The following is a 27,790-nucleotide window of genomic DNA, read 5'->3' as shown; positions in this document are numbered from 1 at the left end:
TACAACATCTGTGCCTGCTCAACATCTGGAGGAGCTAATTAATAATATCAGAGCCTCCATTCCACCTGTGCTCTAGCAAAAACATCAGTCAAGGCAGCAGTAGCTGTGTGAACAGGATGGAGCCTGGCAGAGGGGGTACAGCCTCAGCCGAGGAATGGAGAATGGTCCAGCCTGGAGTTGCTGCAGCACATAATCCATCAGCCCAGGAAATACTAAGATGGGCTCCTGTTTGCTAGCAGAGATTTTCATTTTTGTCTCTCAATCTTTATCTAAATTTAGGAAGACACCAAAAAAATCAATGAAGTCTGGGACACATAACTGGAAACCATTGGTTTTTCCCATGGAAATGGAACATTTCCTGATGAATCTCCTGTCCCCCTGTGCCGTTCGGCTCTGGCTGCAAAATATTGCTGTGAGTTTATCAATCTGCGGCTTGTTTCATGCAGTTTGCAATGCTAATGAGTAAACCAATTTTGACATATTATGTAAGCCAGTTTCTGAAACAGAGATTCTTGGCAGGCCAAATGTAAACACAGACACCCTCTTGCATCCAATTTAAATGAGCATGTTGCTGAAAGCACTAAGGGCTTGATTCTGTTGACTTATTCCCGATTTACCCCAGTGAAAAAAGGAAAAAAATAGAGAAAAAAATAGACAAACAACAAACACCCCCCCTTTCAATTCCATTACTAGTGCAATTTGCAAAATGGATCTAATTTTGTAACAAGGAAATGTGCTGGAATAAGCTAATGCAGGGTGGTGACTCGGGCACTGTATGAGCATCAGCACAGCACACAATCAGGAGCACACATGTCATTCCAGATGGAGCTAATGGGGGAGATGACAGCTCTCCACTCCCTCATCCTCCCAAGCCAAATTTAGGTCCAGGTAGTGCCCCATGGGTTGAGCCGCCCCCAGAGGGTGACTGCTTTCAGCCTCCCTGCTCTTCTACATTGGCTTTGCAGAAGAACGTTGCATACCTGGGCAGCAGGCAAAGCCCAAGAACAGCATCAGGGTAGGTGCAGCCCCTCCTGCAGTTACACTGAGGTGGTGGGAATCCAGGGCGCAAGGGTTTATTTATCTCAGCATGCACTGAAGGTCTGCACTGCACCACACCAGTGCATGGCTGGGTGCTGAAACCCCATGAACCACCACTACCTGGCCCAAACCTGGCAACTGGCCCCACCACAGGCACATCTGGACACCCCGATTAGTGGATTATACCCAGTTCTTACAGAACATGATCCCAGCACCAGAATGATGTGATGGAAAGCATGGGCATCAGATGTCAGACTGCAACAACAAGCAGGGTGCCTTCCAGTGACATGGGGATGAGCTCAAGGGCACAAGCTCAGAGAGAAAGGAGGGATGCATTTGTAAAAGCCCCTAGAAAAGAAAGTTTCTACTAGGGAGATGAATGAAATTTTATTAAAGTGAGGAAGGGCTGGAAACAAATCTTTCTTTTGCACTTTTCCCAGTACCATCTGGAGCATTTGCATCTGCCACAGATTTGCACAGCATTTGCACAGCGTATTTCTGTTGAAGTGGAAGCAAATGGGATAGCAGCATACCTGGAAGTGGCCTCTGCCCTGTTAATGGCTCTGGGCATCTCCAGTGTGTTTTAAAACTAAAACATAAGTGTGAAGTTGAACTGTGTTGTTTCTGCCATTGCAGAGGAAAAGACATCAAATAAGAGGTACACTGCGCTGTGAGGTCAGGTGTGCTGCTGCAGAGCCTGTTTATTGCATGTGTCAGTGATCACACCAGGCACCAGAGCTGCAACACATCACCTCACACTCAATCCCCTTCACAACATCGGGATACCATTTATCATACCTGGCTCTTTCACATTATAAAATAAAAGAGAACAAGAGGAAGAATACTTTCAGCCTCCAAGCACCTGAGCTTTCAACGATGAGAGCAAACCTGAGAGCTCTTTCCTTTATTCTGTATAACACTTTCAAGCTGTGATCATAGGTAGCCCAAGTGCCACACATTTGCTGGCTCATCAAGTTTCACCCTGCAAGTTTGGAAACCCACAGCTGCCAAAGTAATTCGAGTTTTAATGGCATAAGAGAAAACTCACTTCTGTCTAGACACAAACAAAGGACAGTGCTTGAAAGGAGGGCAGCTGACAGCTAAGCATCACTTGTGATGTAAACGACAGGGAGATGAGATGCCTGCACAGCCCCTGCTTGTCAGCACACACCACAACACTGCGGGGCTTCAGAGGAGCAGCAAAGATTGGGAAGAGATGATGCCCCATAGGCTCTTGCTTGAATTAGTACAAGCCGAGCTCCTTGCCAGCTGACAAATACCCCCCTATCACTCACGCTGCCTTACCAGCACAGAGCCCGAGGTGGGAGCAAAGCCCCAAGCCAGATCACCACATCAACTCCCATCTCACCAGGGAAGTGAGGGCAGCAAGCAACCAGTATGCAGAGTGAGGTACCTCCCCCCCAGCAGTTCATCTACACACAGTCCGTTACAGTAACAGGCAGGCAAAAAGAGTACTTCAATTTCTAACATCTACTTTTTACTGCAATTTTAAATGATTTGGAATAACTCCTGTGGTTAGAAGTCTAGCTGTGATTCAGGGTAAGACAATTTGGAAAGCCCTCACTGTCCCTCCAAACAGCTTGCAAGAAGAATGCTCAGAAGAGTGTTACTGCCACCCACTTATTCTTCAGGCTTTCTGCATTTTTCAGCATTAAATGCTGTTTCTGCATGTCTTAAATACCAGACACTAAAAACATATAAAATTATAATCTGAAGGCCAAATGGGCACAAACTGGATGATAAAAACAGCAGGGAATAAAAGAGAACCAGATGAATTTCTATTGTAATTTTTATAGCTATTTAACAGGAAGAATGAAAAAATCTAATTACTGTCAACTATAAGTTTTCAGCTTCCCAGCCAGCAGAGCACTATTATTAAACTGCTGTATAATTGCTTCTTTTACTCTGCTTCCCACAGAAGTTGTGTTATTTCACTCATAGTTAAACTCATAATATTGGCTTCATAACTAATCCTGTCAATCGAAATCCCCAGGGGCTGGTACAGAGACAAAAATAGCAAGAGGTTGTTTCTTCCCTCAGCTTCCTCTCAAAGCCCCTTTCTGCAGGTACCAGGGCTGCAGTTTAGCAATGCCATGAACTGTTGCACCCAACAACACGTGAATGCTGCTTCTCTGGCTCAAGCAAAGCATGGAGGAGAGGGACAGATCCTTCCAGCAGACAATTCTGTCCCCCTGTCCTGGATAGGATAAATCCTGTCCATCTCTCCCTGCTGATACGGGCAGCTCAGGTAAGATGTTGCACAGCTGAACATTACCTGCAGCCCAGATGTGACTGCCTACCCTGGGACTTCATGCCAGCACTGACTTGCATGAAAAGCATGGGCTTCCTCCTTCCCCAAACACTATGCTCTGACACATATAAAACCACATTGAGACACCCAGCTACGTGTTCAAGCACTAAAGATAGGCAATGACTTGATCTTAAGGGTCTTTTCCAGCCTGAATGATTCTGTGAGATGAGCACAAAACTGTGCTCACTTAATTGAGGAGATTGCATAAAGCACCAGCCTTTTACCCATCCAAGTTTTGTAAGCTCTGCCTGAGCCCCTGCTTGCTCCCTGTGCACTGGACTGATGCTCCTTGCTAACTCCTGGTCCAGTTCTTCCCTGCAGAAGACCCAGGCAGGGTCTCTTGCCAGAGCTTCACATGGCAGCACATCCTCCCTGCCCAGAGGAATGCTCCTATTGCCCAGGACACCATGAGGCCAAACTCACTGTTTAGCTCAGGTTTGGGATGAGGTACAGGGCTGGAAAGGGTGAGAGAAGATGGATTTGGCTTCACACCCAGACCTTCCATCTCAGCCTCTGTCTCTCTGGAGACAGCAACCCTGTGCTGGGGTTGCTCTCTGGTGGGCACACACAGAAACTGCTGACAGCTGGCGAGGAACAGATTGGAAACAGCACTTTTCCCAAAGCAGCACTTTTCCCAAAACAGCACTTTTCCCAGAGCGAGAGCTCGGCGTGTCCATGCCAGAGGGGAGCCAGCACCAGGGCTCTGCACGAACCTGAACCAGCTCTGGAGTCATCGCGCTTGCTACATCCTCATCACAAACTCAGCCGCCGCTAGAGCCACTCTCTTTGCTGTGACTGATGTGCAGCGTGACAGCACAAAGCACACCGATGTGTCCGTGGGGAACACTGCTTCAGCTGAGGTGTTTTCCTCCTGGAAGAGCCATCACCCTGACTATTACAGCCACAGGCAGCTAATACTGCACGGAGCTGTGGTACTGCAGCCTTCACTCATGGTCTGGAGCTGGAGCCAATCTTGGGATGGACCATCTCCCTCACCCCAAAGCACAGAGGAACCAGCCTCAGCACACTCTGCAGCCATACGGGAACTATTGCTGCCCACACAAGCCTGAGACACCCTGCCAGCACCAAAGAGGGATCCCAGGGTTAAAAAACCCCTCTGCGTGCACTGGGGGAATGAGTGTGCCCTGTGCAACCCCTGCGGGAGCACAGCTCTTCCCTGAGCTGCATTATTCCTTCCTCTCTCCATCACTGTAGTCTCTTTAATGTTTGAGGCAAGAGGATAGAAAATCATTTATGCCATTGCCTGGGCTGCCAAGCGGCACCACGGTGCCCTCAGGAGAACCAGGAGAGCTCCCAGCAAGCCCAGCCTGGAGAGTTCTGGTGTTCCCAGGGGCTGGAGCTTAGGCAGGGGGCAGTGTGTACGACTGCCTCCCAAGAGATGGTCCTCACAGCCTGCAGACAGCAGGACTAGATCCCTGGAGCCAGCAGGGCCCGTGGGACTGCCTTGGCTGACACAGCTCCCAGCAGCTCCTGAGATATAAAATAAACATGGCCTGATGCAGTGCTTGTTTTCTCACCCATGGTGTTAGTGCAAATAAACCCTCAGGCTGATGGATCTCCTAACCCAGAAAGCTGCAGAGACCGAGAGAAACTGATACAGCCAAAGTTACCGTGCCGATGGCTCCATCAGTGAGCTGCCAGCCCCTGGCCAGTGGGCAGAGCCTCCACATCTGCACCAGACATAGAAAGAATGAAGGAGGGAAGCACCAACATGCCAGGGCTGAAGCAAACCCATTTGCAAGACTGAGAACTACCTCTGTGTCCAAGTACAGAATGAGAAGAGAAGAGTAAACACCAAACAGAAGTTACTGGGCACAGGAGCAACAAAAACTGCTATAGGAACAAGTGCTGGTGATGGCACAGCATGCCGAGAAGCTCAAAGCATCAGAACAGATACAGTCACATCAGCCAACCTGCCTCTACCAGAAGTGACAATGCATACCTCCTCTTTGGATGCTCAGCCAGGTCCTCAAGGAGAACATGGCAAAGCAATTGCTCTTATAAACACAGGCCTTAATATCTAGATGAACATCCCTGGGGTCCGATTCTTCAAAGCCTCAAAAACTGTCAGAGGTTCCTGATCTTCCTCCATCTCCCACAGACTCAGCTGCTCATGGTGTGTCCCTTTAAACTTGTCAACTCTTCATCCTCGAAGAGGAGGAACAAGAGTCCCAGGCTACCCTGTGCTCCTCCTGAAGTGGCACAATGCATTTTGACGACTTCCCATCAACCAGCAGCAGATCCTTCAGGAGGAATCTGGAAGAAGAGAGCACAGGCTGCGTAAGCACTGGGTAAATCAAGGCAAGCCCAGCTTTCAAGTTTGCTCACAAGTCTGAGCATGCAAGAAAATGTGTGCAGCATCTCACTAGTCCCTGAATTAGATAAAAGGGTAAAAATGTATTTCAATTGACTCATTGACCAGGGAAAAAGGAAAAAAGCGCATTCCTGCTTCCATAAGATTTAATTAGGCATGGGATTTTAGCTGCAAAAAGCAAAGCATTCATCTTGCCACCTGCTTTTTATTGAACATAGTTCAATCAAAGAGGCCTAAATGCCTAGAAAGTTCAATCAGCTTTCCTAGATAGAAATAATTAAGGAATGCAAGGGTTGTCGTGTTTGCACTTCAGAGGGGAGCCTTTCCTTTGGCAAATTGTATAGCCCTGGAAACATCCAACCCACCAAAAGTTTTCAACCAGATGTTAGCCCAAGGCTTGTTCCCAGATGTGGGGCACCCCACTGCTGCAGCTCCCCCAGACATGCAATCCTTCCCCTGCCATGCAGCTACACCTGTTATGGAAACGAAGCACAGCTGCTTTTGACAAGGTCACACCATGCGACAGGCACGCCAGAGGAGCTGCTTGCACGTGCCCATCTCACGGTGCAGAACACTTGCACTTTGGCTCTGTAATGGATCGACTTCTAGTCACACCCAGAGAAGTAGGCTGTTCCCATGTAACAAGACCAGGAATCACTAAAGAACCTCCACATGGAGAAGGAAGTTGGAGGAAAGTGAGGGGTTGGCCATCTGGAGATTACACCTCTTCAATCGACGCCCAGGCAGACAGTGCAAGACCAAGAAGGTGGCTATGCCACTGTGCTGGGTATCTATTTAGTTCTGTTTGAGACAAGCTGACCACTGAATGTCATGAGGGTATCTTGTATGGTCCCCATGCTCAGAAAAATCAGTCATTCCCCTGATAGCAAGTAACATTGTTGATGTAAAAACCAGGCAATATCTTACCTGAATCATCAGCAGCAGGGGTCTTCCAAACACCAGCTCCAGGAAAGTCAGTGGTGATGTACTGTATTTCCCCTGCGAATGAAGGGGAATGGTGCATTTTTAAGTCTCAGGTTAGGCAGCTGCACAAGTGCTTTAGGTGGACCTTCCCTGTGGATCGCAGAAGACTGTGCTTGTCCAACCATCGGAGGGTTTCTGTACAAATCAGCTCATGGTGCTTGGGCTTGTGCATGGTTTTGTGCGTATAAGATGCATTGAAGTGTTTGTTGTTATTTCTCGAAGTGAGGAACCCTTAGGAACACTAAAACGGGTTTGCATGGAAGACAACACTGCTGCACAGCAGCCATTTCCAGTAAAGTATTCCACAAAAGGCTGTGTGTCCAGAGCACGCCTGTTAGGAATTTATGCAAATCTATTCTACAAATAATCTCGACAAATAATGCTAAGAGTGAACTTGAGCTGTGACTGTCTGAGATCGAAGGTGTTAGTTAGGTTATCAGACACAGTGGGTGGCATGTTAATGAGTTCACTTCTTAACTAGTGGGTTTAAGTGAGAGGCTTGATCTACAACTGAAAGAAAACACTGAAAGGAAAATTGAATTTTGAGCACAACAGCTATTCCTGAATAGATTTGAATATGGGCATTTGTTTTATCGCAATGCCTACATAAATTCGCATGGAGCAACTGTTTCAGAGTAGCCCTGTGTATGGACAAGCCTGTGAAATTAGGTTTCTGGTCTAAATATTAAAATTGAAATGCCTGCAAATAACATAAAATAACAGTCTCTTACAAAATCACTGCTTCCATGAATTTTACTGGCATCACCTTTGTTTATCTGTGCAAGAAGGGGAGGAAGCATCAGACAGGCCTGAAAGCCAGCAAAATAAACTGTGAGTTGTTTTCAAGAGGACTGCTTGTCTCTCAGTTAAGAAAATGCACCAGGAGACGGAAGAACAGGTGCATGTCCCATCTCTGCCATGGTCTATTTTTTCTATGCAGAAAAGCAGGATGTGTGTATCTTGTACCAGACACAAAGCATTTTCCCTTCCTTCAACCGACACACGTTTTTCCTGAGCAGTTACATCAAACCACTGATAGCTCGTTGGATTCTACTGGAGCTTTGTTTTACTGTAATTGCCCTTGTTTAAAACAAAAGTACCTTCTCTCTTCCTTAAAGCGATTAGAAATGTCATTCACATCCCCCTCTGGATGTGAATCTAGCTATTCCCAACAGCCACTCAAAAAATACATAATCACCATAATTACTAGAGGCATCTAATTAACATTCAACTTCCTCCCTACAGCAGCTACAGCTGGACAGCCCATTTACTTCACCCTAAAACTAATGCTCTGCTGATTATTTCCCATCACACCAAGCAGCCCACCTGTGTCCATCCTCACTGACGTCTCCATCTGGCACAGCAGTGAGGCAGCAGAATGAGCACCTCTGCATGCACTGTGTGTGCTCAGCCTCACTAACAAATGACCCCTGCAAGCATGGAGACCTTCTCCTATTAACTATGCAGCTGCTGACTTTATTAGCTGCCTTGACTAGGATTCACATGCAAAAAAAATGGAAAAAAGAAGAAGAAAAAAGGTAAAGGAGCTGCCTACACCAAATGCAAAACATCCCCTGGTTGGCACCATCTCTGGGGCAAAAGACTGCAGCCTTCCCAAGGTACTCAGTGCACCAGGTTTGTTGCCATAGGAGAGGGCAGAGGACAAAAGAGCCCATAAAATACATGTGCCTCAAGTTCCTGAGGATGCTGGGGGCTATTTGCCCCTTCCTACATTTGTGGTCCACCCTGAGTGAGCAGCTGAGCAGGAGGGCTCTGCCTATCTGTGTGCTGCCTTTAGCTGGGGTGCCACCCTGTGCTCACACCCAGGCCATGACACAGTCCAAGAGCTGCCAAAATTCACTCCCATCAGCTGGAGGCAGTGGGGTCAGGCTGGGCACGCTGATGGCCCCAAACCCTGGTGCTGGTCTCCAGGCTGGGGCAAACCCTCTGCTGTCACCTTCATTCTCCCTTCCTGGCCATTCTGTAGCAGCAACAAGATGAAAACTGCTCAACCCAAACATTATTCTATGAATAAGGACAGATAAATCAGCCTGATTTTATGAACTGCCCAGAGTTCAGGCACTCATTTTGAATAAACCAAAGTACATATAAATCCATGGTACCTCACTTCAGTCTACTTCTAGTCCTTTTCTGTAGTGGATGGGGCTTAAAGGAGCTAATCAGACAATTGCTAAATTCTCCTTTATTCTGCAGACAGAATAAAGGAGATAAAAAGACATCACCCCTCTTGGTAGGAAAAGTAATGCCTGCTGCTGCCATCTAGATGAGCTCCAACTCATTAGCTTTGTTTCTTCCCAAAACTAGGCTAAAAACTTATTTTCTCTTTGCTCACGCTTCTCCATTTCCCTCTCTCTTCACTGTTATCTCTGTACTTATATTATTTCAGCCTGTAATGACTGCAGCACTAGTAGGAATGATGCCCTGCAAAATTACCTTGCCTTTGCATTCACATTTAAGCTTTCGTCATGACACTGATCAGATATATAAAGGGGGATAAGAAGGGAACCGGCAGTTACCAGGGAAGCTCTGGCTGAACGTTTCCTGATCTCAGGAATTACTAAGGCCTCTGTTTCCCTTCTCCCTGCTTCCGTTTGTCAGCTTTGCAATGAATCTCTCCAGATACTAAGAGGTCTCTACTTATTCCAGCCACCAAAGGTCATAAAACCCAGTGACAGAGTATTTACTCCCAGTCAAATTTGGCTAAGACAGACTAAGGAAGCTCAAAATCTATGGGGAGCAGGAAGGAGCTCAGATTCTGTATCTTTACTTGCTTCAGAGGTGAACAATAAAAACACAGAAAATCAAGAGTTGTCATAAATGGTCCAAGTTTCAAGAGGAAAAATAAAGTAAAAGATAGTAAAATCAATGCAGATTGTTGGGCTGTTTATGCATAGTGAAGCAGTTATGGGTTTGATGCCACCATAAGAACTGCAAATTCCAGTTAAGCTCAGAAATTCAGCATCTTTAAACTCTGCATGAATTTCCCCCCCATCATCACCCACTGAGTGGCAAAGTGCCTCCAAATTGAATTGTCCAGCCTTCCCCAAACGGATTTCCAGCTCCACAGAAGATGATCTCATCTTGGGAGCTGCCTTATGAAACATTTTAGACAAGGCTATAAGCGGATGATCAAAGTTTATGAAAACACCCTAGCTCTTACCAGTGCAAATCAAGCTAAGATGGACCAGAGAACTGAAGCCTCGGTGTTTCATAAATCAAAGAGCTGCCTGTGTGCTCTGCTGGCTGTCCAGAAGCACTTGTGTTTGAAGGACTAACTGCACGCTGGTATATTTTTCTTTGCTGTTTATGCAGAAAAGAACTCAACAGAGTTATCAGAAAGATGCCAACAAAACCCTGTTAAGGTTGCCCAAGTGAACCATTTGCATCTTATTATCTTCCTGATGCAAGCCAGGTTTGCAGACTCGTGAGCGCACCCTGCCCACCATCCCACCCAGCAGCTCCCAACACTACTGGGCTCAAACCTCCTGCTGCACAAGGGTTCTTCAGGGAAAGGCACCCAAAAGCATCAGAGGCAAAAGAGCCCCTGCCAAGCCCTGAGGTGCACAACCAGCCTGGCAGAGGAGGAATGGTGATGATGCCCTGAAACTCCTCTGCCACCGCAGGGACTCAGCAGTGCCACCTCTCACATGTAGCAGGCCTGGCTCCTTCATGCGTGCTCCCATGGCCAAAGAGGAGACGTGGCTTCTGACAGAGGCTGTTGCTGTCAAGCCACATGTAATTGTTGATCAAAAGAGCAGGCAGCCGCTTCTTTGAAGGCAGGAGCTGGCGGTGCTGCGGAATTGGACAAAATACATCAGAGCAAAGAGAAGCATGAAGCATTGAATCCCAGCGGCCTCCCCAGCCCCTGGCTAGCACTTGTAGCTCTGTATTTCAGCTGATTAGACTTGGATCTGCAGGGCTCAGCCGAGATGCTCTGCCAGCACACACAGCCCTCACTCTGCTGTGCTAGCCCATTTGAAATGCCAACAAAGCAGAAGAAACCAGCTCTTCCCTTCTCACATTAGCCCTGGAAGCAGCACGTTCTGCAATGCAATGCCCTGCCATGCAACCCTCATGACTTGCTTGTGAGCAGTGGGGCTAAGGAAGCACCATGGAGCTGCCTTTCCAGTCCTCCCCACTGTGGGTTCTCTGGTGTCCATAAAAAGTTGTGCAAACGCTACCTCTACAAGGACTCTCAGCAGGGGCAGTTGTGGGAATTGTGGGGTTTCATTTATTTATTCACTCTCACAAAACTTCCAGGAATGCAGGCTCTTTGAAACCACCCTGTCCTCTTGAGTTGAAGCTGGCCAGCAGGTTCAAAACGCACCCGTGTACCTTGTTGGGGTGATGGTTGCCAGCACCACGCAAGCTGAGTTGCAACCAGATTATTTCAGCTGATGCTTAAAGACAGACAATAAAGCAAACGTCCCCTTCGAGCTAATGGCCTTCTCCAAAAGCCAACCAGGTAGCAACCCCTCACTTCAGAGCTCAGCTAGCACTTGCCTGCATCCCTAATTGCATTTTGTCTCCTCTTGAGGCAATTAACTCCGTACCCACCCTCCGACACTGTCCCACTCCGAAAAGCAGTTCCCATTTTGCTGGCACAGGGCTCTGCATTTGAATCTCAAGCTTCCGTTCCTCTACAAAGCTCTGCATGTGTTTGCGTCTGGGCACATGTTTTCTCACCCTGATGAATTCATTATTTATGGGGCTGAAAGAGCAAAGCTGCTGAAATGGCTGTTCATCATTTAGCTCTTCTATATGTCTCTCAAAGGCATAACAAACATTATGGGAAAACAAATAGCAGGCTCAATGGGGTTGCTTCGGGGAAAATACAGAAATTACCTTATGGATGCTGTGCAGGGGATATGCCAACATGTGCCATGCTCCCCGTGCCTGGCATGGGGCTAAAGCCCTTCTAACGGAGCAGCTGCCTGGTTTCAGCACGATGCGCAGAGCAGCCCTGGACTGGCTCTGATCAGCGTGCTCCAAGGGATGCCCTGGGTGAGGCGTGCTCCCAGGATCATCGATGTGCTCCGGTTTAACAGATTCGGGAAGCGGCACTAGAGGGCAGAGCTGTTTACCCTCAGCAGGTCCGAGACAAGGGAAAAAGCATCCTGAATTTCAAACAGCGTCTGAATTCTCCGCAGTCCTGTGCAACAGCAAAAGCCTGTTAATACGCAAAATCCACACAACATATTTCCAATTACAAGTGACAAGCACAAGCATTAATGAGCCAACGGAGAGCCTGCACTTATTTGCTTTGACTGTCTTTATTAAGATGGGAAGACCTCGGTGTGTGGAGCAGCCCTTGCCAACGCAGCAGCAGCACTGCCAACCCTGCTCCTTGCAATCCAGAGTGCACAGGGCAATACAAATAACCTCCTCAGCAGGGACATAACAAAGCCTGCTTTCCTCCCAACACTGATGTTCTTAAAAAGGCCTTACTCATCAGGAAGCTTTGATCACAAAGACCCAAAACCGTGGTCCACACTGACACTCTGCTGCCCAGCATCTCAACAGATGATAAATGCTTCCAGACAGACAAAAGCTTTCCAGGGTTTATTTAACTTTGGTTTTGAGCAGATGAACACAGAGCACAGGAACCCCTTTAGGTGGGGAGGCAGGACTCTGAGGGCACATTACCCTACCACTACAGCTGCCAGACCTCAGACTGCTGAGCCTAGCTCAGGAAGGATGAGAGGGACTGTAATTCTCAAACCTGGGACACTCATGCTGTTATACACAAAGGCTTTTGGACAGGTATATTTTGATTAGATTTAGGTACATTTAGGATAGGTGTAGATTAGATACCAGGAAAATATTAGGGACTGTGTTCGTGCTCTCCTGTTTTTTTTTTTCCTGCCCTGCAGAGAAGGACTTGGGGGTGCTGGTCCATGAGAAAATCAACATGAGCCGGCAGTGTGCGCTCACAGCCCAGAAAGCAACCGTATCCTGGGCTGCATCAAAAGGAGCGTGACCAGCAGGTCGAAGGAGGTGATCCTGCCCCTCTACTCTGCTCTCGTGAGACCTCACCTGGAGTATTGTGTGCAGTTCTGATGTCCTCAACATAAAAAGGACATGGAACTGTTGGAACAAGTCCAGAGGAGGCCACGAGGATGATCAGGGGACTGCAGCACCTCCTGTATGAAGACAGGCTGAGAAAGTTGGGGCTGTTCAGCCTGGAGAAGAGAAGGCTGCGTGGAGACCTCATAGCAGCCTTCCAGTGTCTGAAGGGGGCCTATAGGGATGCTGGGGAGGGACTCTTCATTAGGGACTGTAGTGATAGGACAAGGGGTAATGGGTTAAAACTTAAACAGGGGAAGTTTAGATTGGATGTAAGGAAAAAGTTCTTTACTGTAAGGGTGGAGGCACTGGAATGGGTTGCCCAGGGAAGTTGTGAATGCTCCATCCCTGGTGGTTTTCAAAGCCATGTTGGACAGAGCCTTGGGTGAGATGGTTTAGTGTGAGATGTCCCTGCCCATGGCAGGGGTTGGAATTGGATGATCTTAAGGTCCTCTTTCCTGTGAGGGTGCTGAGGCGCTGGCACAGGGTGCCCAGAGAAGCTGTGGCTGCCCCATCCCTGGCAGTGTTCAAGGCCAGGTTGGACACAGGGGCTTGGAGCAAGCTGCTCTAGTGAAGGTGTCCCTGCCCATGGCAGTGGGTTGGAACTGGATGGGTTTTAAAATCATTTTCAACCCAAACCTGTCTGGGATTCTATATAGTCACTTGCTGACTTTTTTATTGCACATTGCTGGTACTGACAGCTCCCTGAGATGTGGATGCCAGCCCTTAAAATCCCACTCCAAACCACTTACAAATCCTTTTCTTATTATTTCCCCAGTGCACACAGTGTGCTTTATTATTGTCAATACCAGTTATCCTGTGGAGTTGGGAAGCAAAGGATTCTTGTGTCAGAAAGTCACTGCTTGTTCCAGAACATGAGGAACAGTTCACAAAGTGCCACAGTGTATTGTACCCCAGCATCCAGCTCCATTGCCTTCATAAAACACTTCATAAGAAAATCTCTCCTGAGAGGGGGGGGGAAAAGCCTGCAAAACATAGCTCAGAGCACAGTGCATTAATGGCTTAGGCAACAGCTGGCTACCTTGATAGCATGAAAAAGTCCATTATTAATAAAGGGAAGGACAAAAGTAATAATTATATTGGTTTCACAGCTCAGTCACATTGTGCCCCTTGACACAGTGGCTTTACCCCACTTCTCTTCCTCCTGGGCACACCCTGAGCCTCCTTCCTTGCAGAGGAAAATACAGAATAAGGCAGCACATTGAGTTATTTTTATGCAGAATTTGGTTTCCACATCATCATAACAAAGAGGGTTGGAAGGAGCCGCAGAGCAGTGGCCAGGCAGCCCGTCACCCTGCCTGAGGCAGGGTCAGCTCTATCTGTGCTGGCAGATGTTTGTTTGACTTCTGACCCCCAGTGACTACAACTCCACAACTTCCCAAGGCAAATCTATCCCAGTGCTTCTCCATCCTCATCTTAAAGTTATATATCCCATAATACCATTTCTTCTCATCTATCCTGGTTTACCAACCAGCAAGGACATAGAGAACTGCCCGTTCTCTTCTTTTCTGAAGCAGCCCAGGAGAACCCACACAACATGAGCTTATCTCCTTGCAGTTATCCTCTTGACAGTAAACAGCTTTAACACCACAGCTGCTCTCCCCAAAGCTTCTATTCTCAGCCCATTTTTGCTGCACATTTCTTGGCTTAGTTTCCCCAGTTTTCTCTTCTTTTGAGGATAAAGCCCAAGTATAACACTTTCACAAGGTCTAACCAGCACAGAGTAAAAGAGGAAGAATTACCTCACCTCCCCATTAGGCAGCTCTCCCAGCTTGCTGTAACTATCTGGCATATATTTACAGCCAAACATACCTATTTGGCTGCTTTGCCGAAGAATACTTGTTATTGCAGTCTATGAAACATCATGTCATAACCAAAACTTTTCCTCAGACCTCCCCTCCCTGCAGAATTCCACCCCAAATGTGCTGTTCCTGAATCTCCTCAAAGGATGCTTAGATAAAATCAGATGTCTCCAGATATTTCCTCAGCATCAAGTCATCCCTTAAATTACCTTAAAGGGCAGCCTCTCTTGTTCCACTGGCTGCATAAAGCCCTATCAAACTGCACAGCACAATTTAAACATCTTAAAATCCCCTGATTCCATCATTCACTGGTCACTTTGGCTGGTGCAGGTCTTCAGTCGTACCCCACATATGAGCAGGGGTTGTGCTGCAGAGAAAGGCAACAGGAAAGACAGGCCTGACTTACACATCACATGTTCTGCTTGCCTCTGCACCAGCAGCGTTAAAAATGCTGCTGCTTCTGCTTCTCCTTCTCCCTTCCTTCCTGCCTTCCTTCAAAGCTATGGCTGAATGAGACTCTGCAAATATGATTAATGACAGACTCTTACACTTTGAGTCTGGTTGACCTGAGCTCACCTGCACTGACTTTAGCACGCAGGGTTTGGTGATTTAACTTCATGCTCACAAACCCCAAATTCACCACAGGTGTGGCGAGGCTCCTGCTCAGCTCATCCATCACCTTTCATCCTTCCCTCAACACCTGGCAAAGCACAGGCACCTCTGGGTTTGTGCAAAATGTGAGCCATGTTTAGATTTGCAGATAAACTCCCTTCACTCCTTTTTGTGTATGGACAGTTTGTCACTTAAACTCTTCTTTAAACAGAGTTGGGCAGAGCACTAAGATGGATATTGTCCCTGTTTCCCAGATAATTACTAACAAATTACTCCTGGAAAGCAGCAGCTGTATACTCATATTAGATACATCAGTTTCACCAGCTGCATGGTCTGTGGTTGTCCAAAAAGGACTAGCTCCCTATCAAGGGAAACGCAGAATACATGCACCCTTGCATATAATAAAATGAAGCCAGTCGCATGGTTTAACCCCAGCTGACAACTAAGCATTATTCAGCTGATCAGTTGCTCCCCTTTCCCCAGTGGGATGGGGAGGAGAGTCAGGGAAAACAAAAGGTAAACCCCACGGGTTGGGATAAGAACAGTTTCATAACTGAAATAAAATAAAACATAATAATAGTAATTGTTATGAAAAGGGAGATAGCAGGAGGAGAGAGAGGAACAAAACCCAAGAAACACAAGTGATGCACAGCACCACTGCTCACCACTGTCTGACTGATGCCCAACCCATTCGCAAACAGTGGCCAATTGCTCCTGGCCAACCACTCCCCCCAGTTCCTATATTGAACCTGACATTCTATGGTATGGAATATCCCTTTGACAAGTTTGGGTCAGTTGTCCTGGCTCTTCTCCCTCCAGGCTTCTTGTGCTCCTCCTCTTTGGCAGAGCATGAGAGAATGAAGCACTTGACATACGGCGAGCACTACTAAGCAACAGCTAAAACATCAGTGTGTTATCAATATGACTTTCAAACTACACCCAAAACACAGCACTGTACAAGCTACTAGGAAGAAAATTAACTCTATCCCGACCAAAACCAGGGCAGCCAGACAAGGATTAAGATGCATTACAAAGATAATATTGGTCCAATGTCAATGACTAAGACTGAGCCTGGTTTCAGCCACCCTCCAGGCTTTTAGCATGTAGCAGCTCTTGACTCTTGCCCAAGTACACCTGCCAAACCTGCTTGTATCCATTTGCAGCAACTCCTATGGTGGCTGTGCAATAAAATACCTAATTCGCACATGTAAATTCTCATAAAAACCATAAAGACACAATTAGCTTGGACAATTTTTCAGTGCATGCTCAGAAGCTGCTTGACAATTTAATCATTCTAAAGCACCCTTTTTGTCACAGGAAAACTGTGGCCTGTCATGAGGTTATAAATAAAACACATACAAATTACTATCTGAGGAGTCTGAACATCAAAGCCGAAGAACACCGAGGCCTGGATGGATTTAAAATCAAAGCAGAGCTGGCATGAATCAATAGTGGTAAAGAAGAAACTGCAAACAATTTAATGCATGAATCCCTATGTGTGTGTATTTGGCTATATATAGTATCATATTAAATGTGACTTGTAATACATTCTTGTGTAATGTTTAGGCATAGCTGGCCATCCAGGAGGAGCTTGTACAGGGAGTCTGCAGGTGCCATTTCACACAGTAGTTTTGGAGCAGGCTGTGCCCATCCTTACCTATGTGATGCTTCCTATGCTCGTAAAGGCTGCTTTTCCTGGTGCCTGTGGGTGCAGCCAGGGTTGCACCCCATGGTGGGAAGGAAAGGGACCAAGCTCGGGGTATCTGATGCAAAGGACCTGGGCATGTAGCAGGAAAATGTGCCCTTGCAAAGCAGCCTCATAGGGCTGCTGCAAGGCAGGTGGCAATGGGTAGTGGGAGCTGCAGATGCACACTCCTCATGTGTTCCCCAGCAGGTCAGCAGCAGACATCAAACTGCTCTCTCCACACCCCTGGGCTGTTCCCTCTATCATCTCTCAGCCTCTAACCTGCAGCTCACTTCTTGTGTCTCACAAGTATTTTGGAAGAGCTCTCTTACTAGTTAGGGGATAAAAAGAGGTTAAAGAATATCTGCTGTGACATTTAAAAGCTGACAATCACCTGCTGCAAATCCATGCAATTAACAAAAACACTTCTCTTCTGCCAAAAAAGTATTTTCAATTTCAGGAATACCAGTTTTAATATGTTTCATATGAAAGGAAAGAAAGTTGCTTTATTTGTAATGTAACTATTTGATTCTCTTCTCAAATATTTGCCTAGTTTTTGTAGAAACCCCAAATGGAGACCGACATCAAAGAGACTGATTCCACTAGAGACAGTATGTTTTATAGAGCTCTGCAAAGTTCTAGCATTGCCTGAAGATGTTTTAATGCAGGAAAGAGCTTTATGTTTCCAGCCTGCCAGATTCAGTTAAGACTAATAATTACAGTTGTAAATGAACTGCTGATTCATACCTGAACTGTGATTTTAACACCAGGTTTGGAGGTGACAGCTTACTGTTCATGTTGGGCAACTTGGGGCAGGGTTAAAAATGTTTGTATCCCCAGGTCATTTAAAGTGGACGACACCAACACTCATGTTTTGGATTAACTCAAGCTGCAAATACTTCACTGTACTTTGAGAAGGAAACAGTGAGAAATAAGGAAAAAAGCCCTCTAGTCCAAAGTTCTTTTTCAGCCAGACATGTAGTATTATATTATTTATTAAATGTACTTTTCGTTGTTTCTAATTGGAGTTTGGTGACTCCTCTGCATGAGGATTGTCAGTGACAAATTCAGTAATATTCTGCAGTATGTGACTTCGAACACACACTGGCTTAAAACAAGGCTTTGTAGATAGTGGGTTGGAACTAGATGATCTTTAAGGTCCCTTAGAACCAAAATAATTCTATGATACTAAGGATGTCAAAACAAGTGCATTCGCACAGCTTTGGAGGAATCGGCACTGTCTGTGACTAAAACTAGTTGCATCAAATAAAACAGAAGTCGGACTGCCTTCACTTTTACATCCATTAAATCCTGGGAGGTGACGGGGGAAACAGGCCTTTATTCCTATGGCATATAATTTCAGCCAGCCCCCTGAAATAACCACAGCACTGCAAAATTAATTGCAGTGATTGCTTTTTAAGGCATCACGGAAAACCCCCAAACCTCTCAAAACTGAACACCATGTTTTCCAAGCCCACAGCTAAAGCTCTCTGCTGCCTGCACATGCCCAAATTAATGCTGGGGAGTGGAATTAAGTTCCCACTGGCAGTGTTATGCATGGCCCAACCTGGGGTTGAGTATCCACACACTGGAAGAAATCTCTGGCTTCTTCTGCAATGGTTTTCCTTCTTTCCCTGGAGCTTGACTATGCTGGAGGGGCAGAGTTCAGTCACTATCTATCCAAGCCAGGAGGCTGTACTGAATCTTCAAGTTCCTAGCTAACTAAAGAAATAGAGCACAGCAATTATGCTCTCTCTCCCTAATTGCTGTTTGGGCCCAGGAAGGGAACAGAAGCTTTGAAACTTCCGTATGCAAGACTGAGGAAAGCTGGCTTTGCTGCTGGGGTTTATTTTGGTGCCAGCCTGCTCTGGTACAGGAGCCCACAGGAGCGCTCTATGGACATAGCTGGAAGCGTGGCAAACACTCATTGCTTCCATCAGTGGGATGTCCCTGGGCAATGCGCTGGGGCTGGCTCATCTGCAGGGACTCCCTAAACCCAGACTGGAGCTGGTCAAGTGCAGAGGAGTTTATCACAGGGACACCCAGCTTCCCTAACAGAGATGACCCAGTGGTGAGAGATGGTTTCCTCCAAAGCCTGGTTTGCTCATCAGCCTTTTCTTCTGCAGATCCACCTTGGTTTCCCAAGGTTTTATCTCTAGCAGGTTGGCAGTTCCTGTTGCCATGAGGGTAAAAGGCTAATCTGCTAACCTTGATCCCAGTTTGGGGTTTATGGAGACAGCGTCAAACCAGAGCTTCCCATGAGAAGGTCAGGATGGATGTTTCACCTGGGGCAGAGTCTGGTATGCTTTGGAGGAGATGGCACAAAAAGTAAAGAGCAAAGGCTGCCTCTTCCATAGAGCTTACAGCAATAACACAATGCAGGTATTTAGCGATCTTGTCATTGCTATAATCCAGGCAAAGTCACAGCTGAGTCCTTACTGTGCTTTGATTTTAAAGTACAGTCCTTGTAAACAAGTTGGCTGAACTCAGGACATGGATAAAGGCAGTGGGAGGCTTTTCCTCTACAAAAAGCAGAAAATGTTTTTTTTCTTGAAAGAATCACAAAAACAGGCCCTATTTAAATGATTTAGCTCAAAAATTTTGGAAGGGATTTCATTTCTCCTTGAACTCAACATGAAAGCACACATTACACGCATCACATTTGGGTTAAGAAGCACCAGAAGTAAAAGCAATTAAAACTTTCCTGTTACTGAAGACAGAACTGACTGGGTTATAACAGCCTTCTAGATTTGCATTGATGCAGTGATGAAACACAAATACTTATGAGCCGAACGCTACCTCCAACATTATTCAGAACAGGTCCTTTTTGTGCTCCAACCTACATGTCAGGATTTCAAGAGGAGGCTTGCAAGCAATAAGCTCTTCACCCTAGCCTGCCTTGCAAGACAAACACCAGCAGCTGTACTTTATCACCATGTGTATCTCTTTTTCATCAGTGCTAGGCAAAGGCTAATGAAAATGTGAGACAGGATAATACCGATCAATAAAGAATGAATGAAATATCTGGAGAGAACTTTGAAGTGATGATCAAACTACTGTACAGAAATATGTAAAAGAAAGCTTTTTTTATATCACAGCACTGAGGCTGGTGCATTATTAACAGCCTTGAGCTTCTGACAGAGGAAAAGAAGATCTCCTCATTTACAACCAAGGCACAAGAAGAAGCTGCTTGCCAGCATTCACAAAGTCTGTGACCCAGCCAAGAAGCCAGATTTCCAGGTGGCAGTCCAGCATCATGAACACATCCTTTCCATCAAAGGAAGGCTGGGAGGAATGCACTGGCAGTGCAAATCCATACAAGAAAATTCAACCTACCTAATTAAGAAAATACTCTTCCATGTCTGTGAAATCTATTAGTACAGGTCAAGAGCAACTTGCCTCATTGTCTCATAATCTCACACTGCTTTGGCTGCCTCAGCAATGTGTTAATAGAGATCCAAAGGGATGCGGAAGGAAATATGACAATGGTGGCACAGCACCAAACAGTCACTCCATGGCATCCTCCTTAGGGCAAACAGGAGCAGCCATCCAGGGTCAGCCCATAAGACCATCTAGCTCTATGTCCTTTCTTCACATTGCATAGCTGAGAAATGGCCAGTGCTAGCTAATACTTAGGAAAAGAGGGGAAGAGAGGGAGATGCAGGGCATAAACAGATGGTATATATATTCTCACTTTCCCCACTCCTATCAATGAGTGGGTTAAAGACTCGCTGAGCTGGAAACCATCTTTAAAAGCCACTTTTTTCCCCTCTTCTCTTGCTTAAATCTGCCCACTTCTTTCTGCTGTTCACTTTCATGCCATTATCGGGCATTGACTCCTACAACTTCACTCAAGTTCCCTCAAATAAAGAACCATTCATTTATTTAGGACTCATTTTTTAAAAAGACTGCTCACTGTTGCCTGCTATTATATATCCAGTTACACTCAATTCACACACCTGAGTTTAGAAACTAAAGTGGTTTTCTCTGTATCATTTAAAATCCTACAGCAACAGGCGCAGTAGTTCTGTTATATGGTTATGTCTGTAACTGAATAGTTTGTTGTTTTGGGTTTTGTTACGCTTTCTATTGCACATTTTTTACATACAATATAAAAAGCTACTCAGCTTACTCTATGTCAAAGTGTGCTATCCTGATAGTCATCTGTTTCAAACTTCTATCTTCTTCACAGCATGTTTTTCCCATGAAATGAATGGAAATAAGTAGCTGGAGATACTGAAACACCATGTTCCTTTTAGGAAGGTAATGGGTTTCCATCACAGGGCATATTGGGAATAGGTAGGTTAGATAAACGCCTGTCAGGAACAATTTAGGCTGATCCTGTCCTAGAGCAGGAGAATAGATGAAATGAACTCTCAAGATGGAAAAGGATGTGAAAAAAATGAATCATATGGAAAAATTATTACTCACTGGATGTACAAAATTGAGCAATTACTTGATCATGGTGTTCCTCTAAATGAAAGGAGATCCCGTAAAGCCAAGTGTGGTCTCTCCGCTGTGAAAAGAACTGCTCTTATCAAGCATCCTATTTCCAAATTCACACTCTGTGTCACGTAACTGCTCTTATGTGCTGCTCAGAGAGGAAGAGCAGTTACAAACTTGTCAGGGAAAGGATTCACTTAGTATCTATCATGACAGACATAGCAGCCAGAAACCAGAATTAGGCCAGTTATTAAATTCAAGCAACAAGTTAATTAAGAAAAAAATCCTCCAAACCCATATAAAGGATGGAGGAAAACCCCTCCACCATGTGCCAGGTTGGTTCAATATCCAGCTGCAGGAAATACCCTGAAATAAGAACAAGTGCTGCGTTCTTGTCTGGCATGGTACAGGACTTGGCTTTTGTTTCCTGCCCAGGTCAGTCCCTTCTCCACATGGAAGAAGAAGGTATAGCTTCAACCACTAGAAAATATAAGCAAGAACCTTCACCTTAAACTAATGGAGGGAGATTCCAGCTTGACCTAAAAGGAAGAATTGGAGGTTAGTTGAGATGCTGAACAAAAAATCCATTACAATCACCACACTGCTTTTGCCCATTTATCAGTTTGTACTTTTTTCCTACCTTCATAAATAAGAATTTGCTACCAACCATATAGTTTATGTATCTATCTGTGTGACATACGGATCTGAAGGCTGAAGTGTATCAGTGAGCCATACCTCACCTGCAGGGCTGGCTGCTCAGCTTCCTAACTGCTCAACCTGCAACACCCCATCAGTGCCAGACAGCCACAGAAAGATTCACAGGCAGGGTAAGGAGTGCAGCACTTGGGAGAGGAGCAGGAATTTTCTGGTGACCATCAGTAAGAAGGAAACACGTTTGATGTACCGCAGGAAAGCAGGGAGTGTGTCTGTAAAGCCAGGGAGCTTGTCACTGTTGCTTAAACACACACAGAACAGAAAACAGATGCTTTGCTTTAAACTCTACTTTAAGGGAGCACCATTTGTGCACTTGATGAAAAAAACACACTAAAACACTTGTAGCAACTATGGACACTACAAATGAAACTGTGCAGTATGATGTCAAAACACGTAACAGGAAAAAATACTTTCAGTTATCTCTCCCTTGACCTGAGTTGATGTGTAATACCCAGGGGCAAGTTTCCCAAGGGGTGAGTGTGGGATTACCCACAGGGTTTGTGTAGCATCAGTCTGACTTCAGGGAGCATCTCCCCTGGTGCTGCTTTGACAGCTGAGCCATGCAAAGCTGACAATGCAGAGGGACTTACCCTAAAAAGCCTGTGGAGATGAAGTGATGGCAGAGAGTTCTGCTGGCCAAACCTGCAGCAACTGGGGTGCAGGTGCTGCTGTTGGAGGGGCTCCAGGGACAACCCTCCCTGCACCCCGCTTTTACCTGCTGGGAAAAGCAGCATCGAGAAGGAGCAGCTGGAGGATGATGCCTTCCTTGTGATAGATTCCAAACAAGGCTTTTTTTAGTGGCTTCTTAAACTTGCTTCTAACTCTTCTGACTCTCTGGATACGCATGAAGTAAGATGCTTTTGGCACACACAGAGCACTCGGTGTGGGGGCATTTGCTATACACAGAGATGCTAGTATTCACTCGTGAGAAGGCAGCTTTTTTCTACCATCCCTCTGGCACTGCAGACAACTGGGTAATTTAATGGCTCAGAGCACCAAGAAACAGAGAAAGTAAGTCTATTAAAAGCCAGGGAAGACTCCTAAGTGAGTTACAGTGCCACTGCTGTCAGGGAAAGCCTCAGTCACTGCAGACACCAGGAAGGACACACAGTAAAGCTCATTAAAGAGCGCTCAGCAAACATTTCTTGTGTCAGTCCCAGTCTGGAGTTACCCTCCAGCCCTCATCCACACTGGCTGTATACCTGGCTCTTCTGGGATATTTCAGAGACAAGGAGCTCTCAGGACAAGGCATTGCCTCTCTCCTCTGCCCAGAAGGGCCGGTCCTGGGACATCACTGTTGAATCATGCTGGGCTAGAGCCCATTTAGAAGAGTTTGATTTTCTCTAACCTGTTCCTGCCTCACAAGCAGGAGCAGCTGCTAATCCTGCAGTAGAGTTCAGTCTGTTCGCTGGGAAAACAGCATTGGATCTGGGCTGCATCAAACATGCTCATTCTTTTTGCATCCTCCATCCACAAAGACAGTCCCCTCTGGGCCAGGCTTCCAGCATGACCACTCCAAATATAACATGCACGCAGCTGTTGAGGATGGATGTGATCTTGTCTTTTACACACAGTTGCTTATTAGTCATCAGTCCTCACTGCTAGAGAAGGTCAAACTGCCTCCTTTCTGCCTCCAAGCTTCTTTTGCATTGAGCTCCATGCAAAGAGCATCCTTGACTTGAGTTCAGTATCAAGGTGGTTGAAACTCCCCAGAAAAAAACATAGATTCTGCTTGTATGGAATTATCTCCCATGGCACAAGTTCAGTTGTGATGGAAGCAAGAGGATGCCCCATCCCTGGCAGTGTTCAAGGCCAGGTAGGCTAGGGCTTGGAGCAGCCTGGCCTAGAGGAAGGCATCCTTGCCCATGGCAGGCGGCTGGGACTAGATGATTATTAATGTCCCTTACAACACAAACCATTCTCTTTCTCTATGATTTAAATAAGAACTGTGTACATTCAATATAAGGCTGACCGCCTTCAAGTTATCCCATATTCATTTTCTGGGTTTTGTTTTAGTTTGGTGTTTTGTTGGTTTTCTTTTCTTTCCCTATTCTTACACCATAGACACCATGTGTGTTGGGGATGGGGTGATAAACTGTGGCAGTAACTGAAAAGTATGAGTAGTATTTTGGATGTTACAGGAGAAAAACATGGGGATTTGTGGGTTTCTCAAATCCTTACAACTCTAGAGCTGCTGCCAAGCACAGGAGCTTGATCATAACATAGAATCATAGAATAGTTAGGGGTGGAAAGGAACTTAAGATCATCTAGTTGCAACTCCCCTGCCACCTCACACTAAACCATCTCACCCAAGACTTTGTCCAACGTGGCCTTGAACACTGCCATGGATGGAGCATTCACAACCTCCCTGGGCACCACATTCCAGTGCCTCACCACCCTCACAGTAAAGAACTTCCTGCTTATATCCAATCTAAACTTCCCCTGTTTAAGTTTTAACCCATTACCCCTTGTCCTATCACTACAGTCTCTAATGAGGAGTCCCTCTCCAGCATCCTTGTAGGCTACCTTCAGATACTGGAAGGCTGCTATGAGGTCTCCACGCAGCCTTCTCTTCTCCAGGCTGAACAGCCCCAACTTTCTCAGCCTGTCTTCATACAGGAGGTGCTCCAGTCCCTTGATCATCCTTGTGGCCCTTCTCTGGACTTGTTCCAACAGTTCCGCGTCCTTTTTATGTTGAGGACACCAGAACTGCACACAATGCTCCAGGTGAGGTCTCACAAGAGCAGAGCAGAGGTCACCTCCTTCGACCTGCTGGTCACGCTCCTTTTGATGCAGCCCAGGATACGGTTGCTTTCTGGGCTGTGAGCGCACACTGAAGCTGGCTCATGTTCATTTTCTCACTGACCAGCACCCCCAAGTCCTTCTCCTCAGGGCTGCTCTGAATCTCTTCTCTGCCCAACCTGTAGCTGTAACATGAGTAATACATGGGCAATAGGAGCTCACCAAAGAGGAGAGATGGCTTGCATGCACCCTCAGCATTCACTGTCTCACTGCAGCAACACAGGCTCCTTCTACACTGTTTGAAATACCATTAAAACATCACTCTTCCCATACATTGCACATAAATATGCACTAATCCATGCAAGGAATACCTTTGGTTGTCTCTGATGCCAAAGTTATAACTCATGGCATAAATGGAGACCATTGTTCTTCATACCAAATAGCTTTTCTCTGTATCCAACTTCATCACAAGTAGGTTCTTATATGCTAAATGTTTGCAAACAAATGCTATTTTGACAAATTCTTTTGTCAGCATTTTTATGACAACATATACATACATAATGCAATGAATCCAGAAAGAAAAGGCATTTCTGAGAAAATTTGGAAGATTTAGGGAAAAAATATTCTTGTCTGGAATGACTGTCAGCATCTTCCTAAAATTATTGATTAGTTTCTTCACTGTTGAGATACATTGCAAATGAAGGAAATGCAAAACACAAGAAGAAGCAAATAAATCTCTAATGGCCATCCTCTGCAAACCACCACTCAGAGCTAGCTTGCATTTACACCACACCAAAGTACACAGGGGTGACAGGGCTGGCTTCCAATGTGAGCTCCTGTAACACGCAACCAGCAGCAGCAAAGCTCTTTGGAAGCTTTCCAAGGCCATGATTCATCATCACACACATCTGTAGCACATTAAGCTGTGCATTTGTTATCTCAGAGCTTTGAGAATAATGTCCCCTAGCTGACTAAATAAAATCACATTACAGCTTCAAGAGACATCACTCTGAGGGTTTGAGATCCAGGCAGGTGATGTTAAAGGAGCTCCTTAGTCCCACACCTTGTGAGAGCATAATCCTTTCAGTCAAGCCTTGAAAGACCAGGCTGCTGCTAAAGTTCAGCCTGTTGCACCAGGGATCTGCTTAGGACAGAGATGTCTGGGTGCCCTGAGAGCAGGACATCCGTCCTCTGCAGTGGTATTTCCCAGCACCAGTCACAGCTGGTGGCTTCCATCAAGTCCCAGACTGACTTGGGTTGGAAGGGCCCTTAGAGCTCACCCAGTTCCACCCCCCTGCCACGGGCAGGGACACCTTCCACTAGGGCAGGTTGCTCCAGGCCCCATCCAACGTGTCCATGAACACTGCCAGGGATGTCTTCTAGTGTTAGAAACCGCTTTCTGAAGTATATGAACCACAACTGCAGGCAGACCTGTGGCCTTCAAGATGGCTCTATCCCTCTTCCTGATGAAATTGAAAAGCAGTTTGTCACTAAGGCCAGATACCCGATTTTATTTTGTTTTTAAATATGCCATGATCTGCTGTGTAATGCAGGTTACAGACTCCATGTACATATAAAAATAGCTACTTGCTTGGTCAGAAGGTCAGAATTATAAGGTTATCCCAGGTCATGAACAAAAAGGCAACATCTTTCCTTAAAAATTTAAAAATAGTAATTAAAACTGGTGACTTTCCTCAACCTAGCAATGCTACAGTAGCTGTGCAAGCTGTTCTATTGAAAACACATTCTGTATCTGGAGTCCTCCAGCCATGTGGCATAACCCCAGTCACAGCATTTTTTACCTGGAAAAGTGTCTGCTGTTACCCCTAATACATAAGAGAAATAACTCTTTCTTTCGCTTTTAGACACATTTTATGGGATTCGATGTAAATACAGCCACCTGTGCAAAACCTGGAAACTCCCAATCAAAATAAGCTTGATTGCCAAGATGATCCAGTTGCAATAAAGCACGATGAAACACAAATCCCCTGCCAGAGAAGGACACACCAGTTTTCCCTCTGCCCCACTTCCCTGACACATGTTGCATGAAAGGCCACCTTCTAAACCAAGAGAGGGACAAACTGCAAAGTAAACACAGGCTATTTTATCTTCATTTTTTCATCTAAATAATACAGTATAGGCATGAGTTTCAATACTTCATATTTTCACTTTTATTGAGATGGACATTAAATAACAAACACAGATTCAGTTTGGGTCCAAAAGTTTACAGCAATTCCAACAAACACCTGATGAATCACAACAGATACACTTGGTGTATTATTAAAATAAGTAACCGGGAGTGTACAATGTTAATATCTTTATCCATCACTGTAGCCAAATGACCTCAGAAAGACATCTCCAAGTATCTTAGACCAGGAAAGCTCTTTATTGCCTGTTTCCAGAAGGTAGGCACAGACTTAACCTGTACTGCAAACAGTTGTCATCTTCATCCATGCACAGGCTGATCTGCTCACAGACACTTATAGCATTATGTATACTATTATATAGTATTATATATACTATTACACAGTATATATATTGTATATATACAGTATATATGGTATATATTGTAGTATATTTTTTTATATATATACGCATATGTACTCACAAAACAAGCTTACACCAGCACATGCTTCTGCACCAGTATTTATTGGCTTCTGCACTTACCAAACTTACACAAGTAAGAAGTTGTACACTTAATAATCATGGTTACAGAAAAGAGCAAGAAATGGACACAAATCTATTTTCAGCCCGCCGGGATAAACAAAAAGATCTCCTAAGAACACAGATAGAGTGATTTTGGTATTACCGAGCCTGGGAAAGCAGGGAGATAATGAGCTGTCACAGTGAGTAACAGTTCAGCACCAGTGATGCAGCTCTGAATGGTGGCAGCTACCAAATAATAATGTTTACTTCAGCATTTCTGTCGAGATCAACTTGATGCCTCAGGCACTTTTGGGGAAGAGTCACTTTGTCAACATGCAAAATCCAAATTC

At 45.6% G+C, this 27,790-nt stretch overlaps 1 protein-coding gene and 1 long non-coding RNA gene across 2 annotated transcripts in view; both read right to left on the bottom strand.

Annotated features, from left to right (window-relative positions):
* SYNPR (synaptoporin) overlaps nt 1-27,790 on the bottom strand; it is a 108,867-nt gene that overhangs the window by 48,177 nt on the left and 32,900 nt on the right. The gene's annotated exons all lie outside the window — the stretch shown is intronic.
* On the bottom strand, nt 4,026-12,432 carry LOC134169562 (uncharacterized). The gene is made up of 3 exons (XR_009966920.1): nt 11,556-12,432; nt 6,633-6,704; nt 4,026-5,647 (listed from the first exon to the last, which is right to left on the bottom strand). It is a non-coding gene; the product is annotated as an uncharacterized LOC134169562 (long non-coding RNA).

Source organism: Pezoporus occidentalis, unplaced genomic scaffold (genome assembly GCF_034315485.1).
Source record: "Pezoporus occidentalis ecotype Australia unplaced genomic scaffold, CSIRO_AGI_Poc_V1 ctg35, whole genome shotgun sequence".
NCBI lineage: Eukaryota > Metazoa > Chordata > Aves > Psittaciformes > Psittacidae > Pezoporus > Pezoporus occidentalis.
This window is presented reverse-complemented; position numbering and strand designations above follow the sequence as displayed.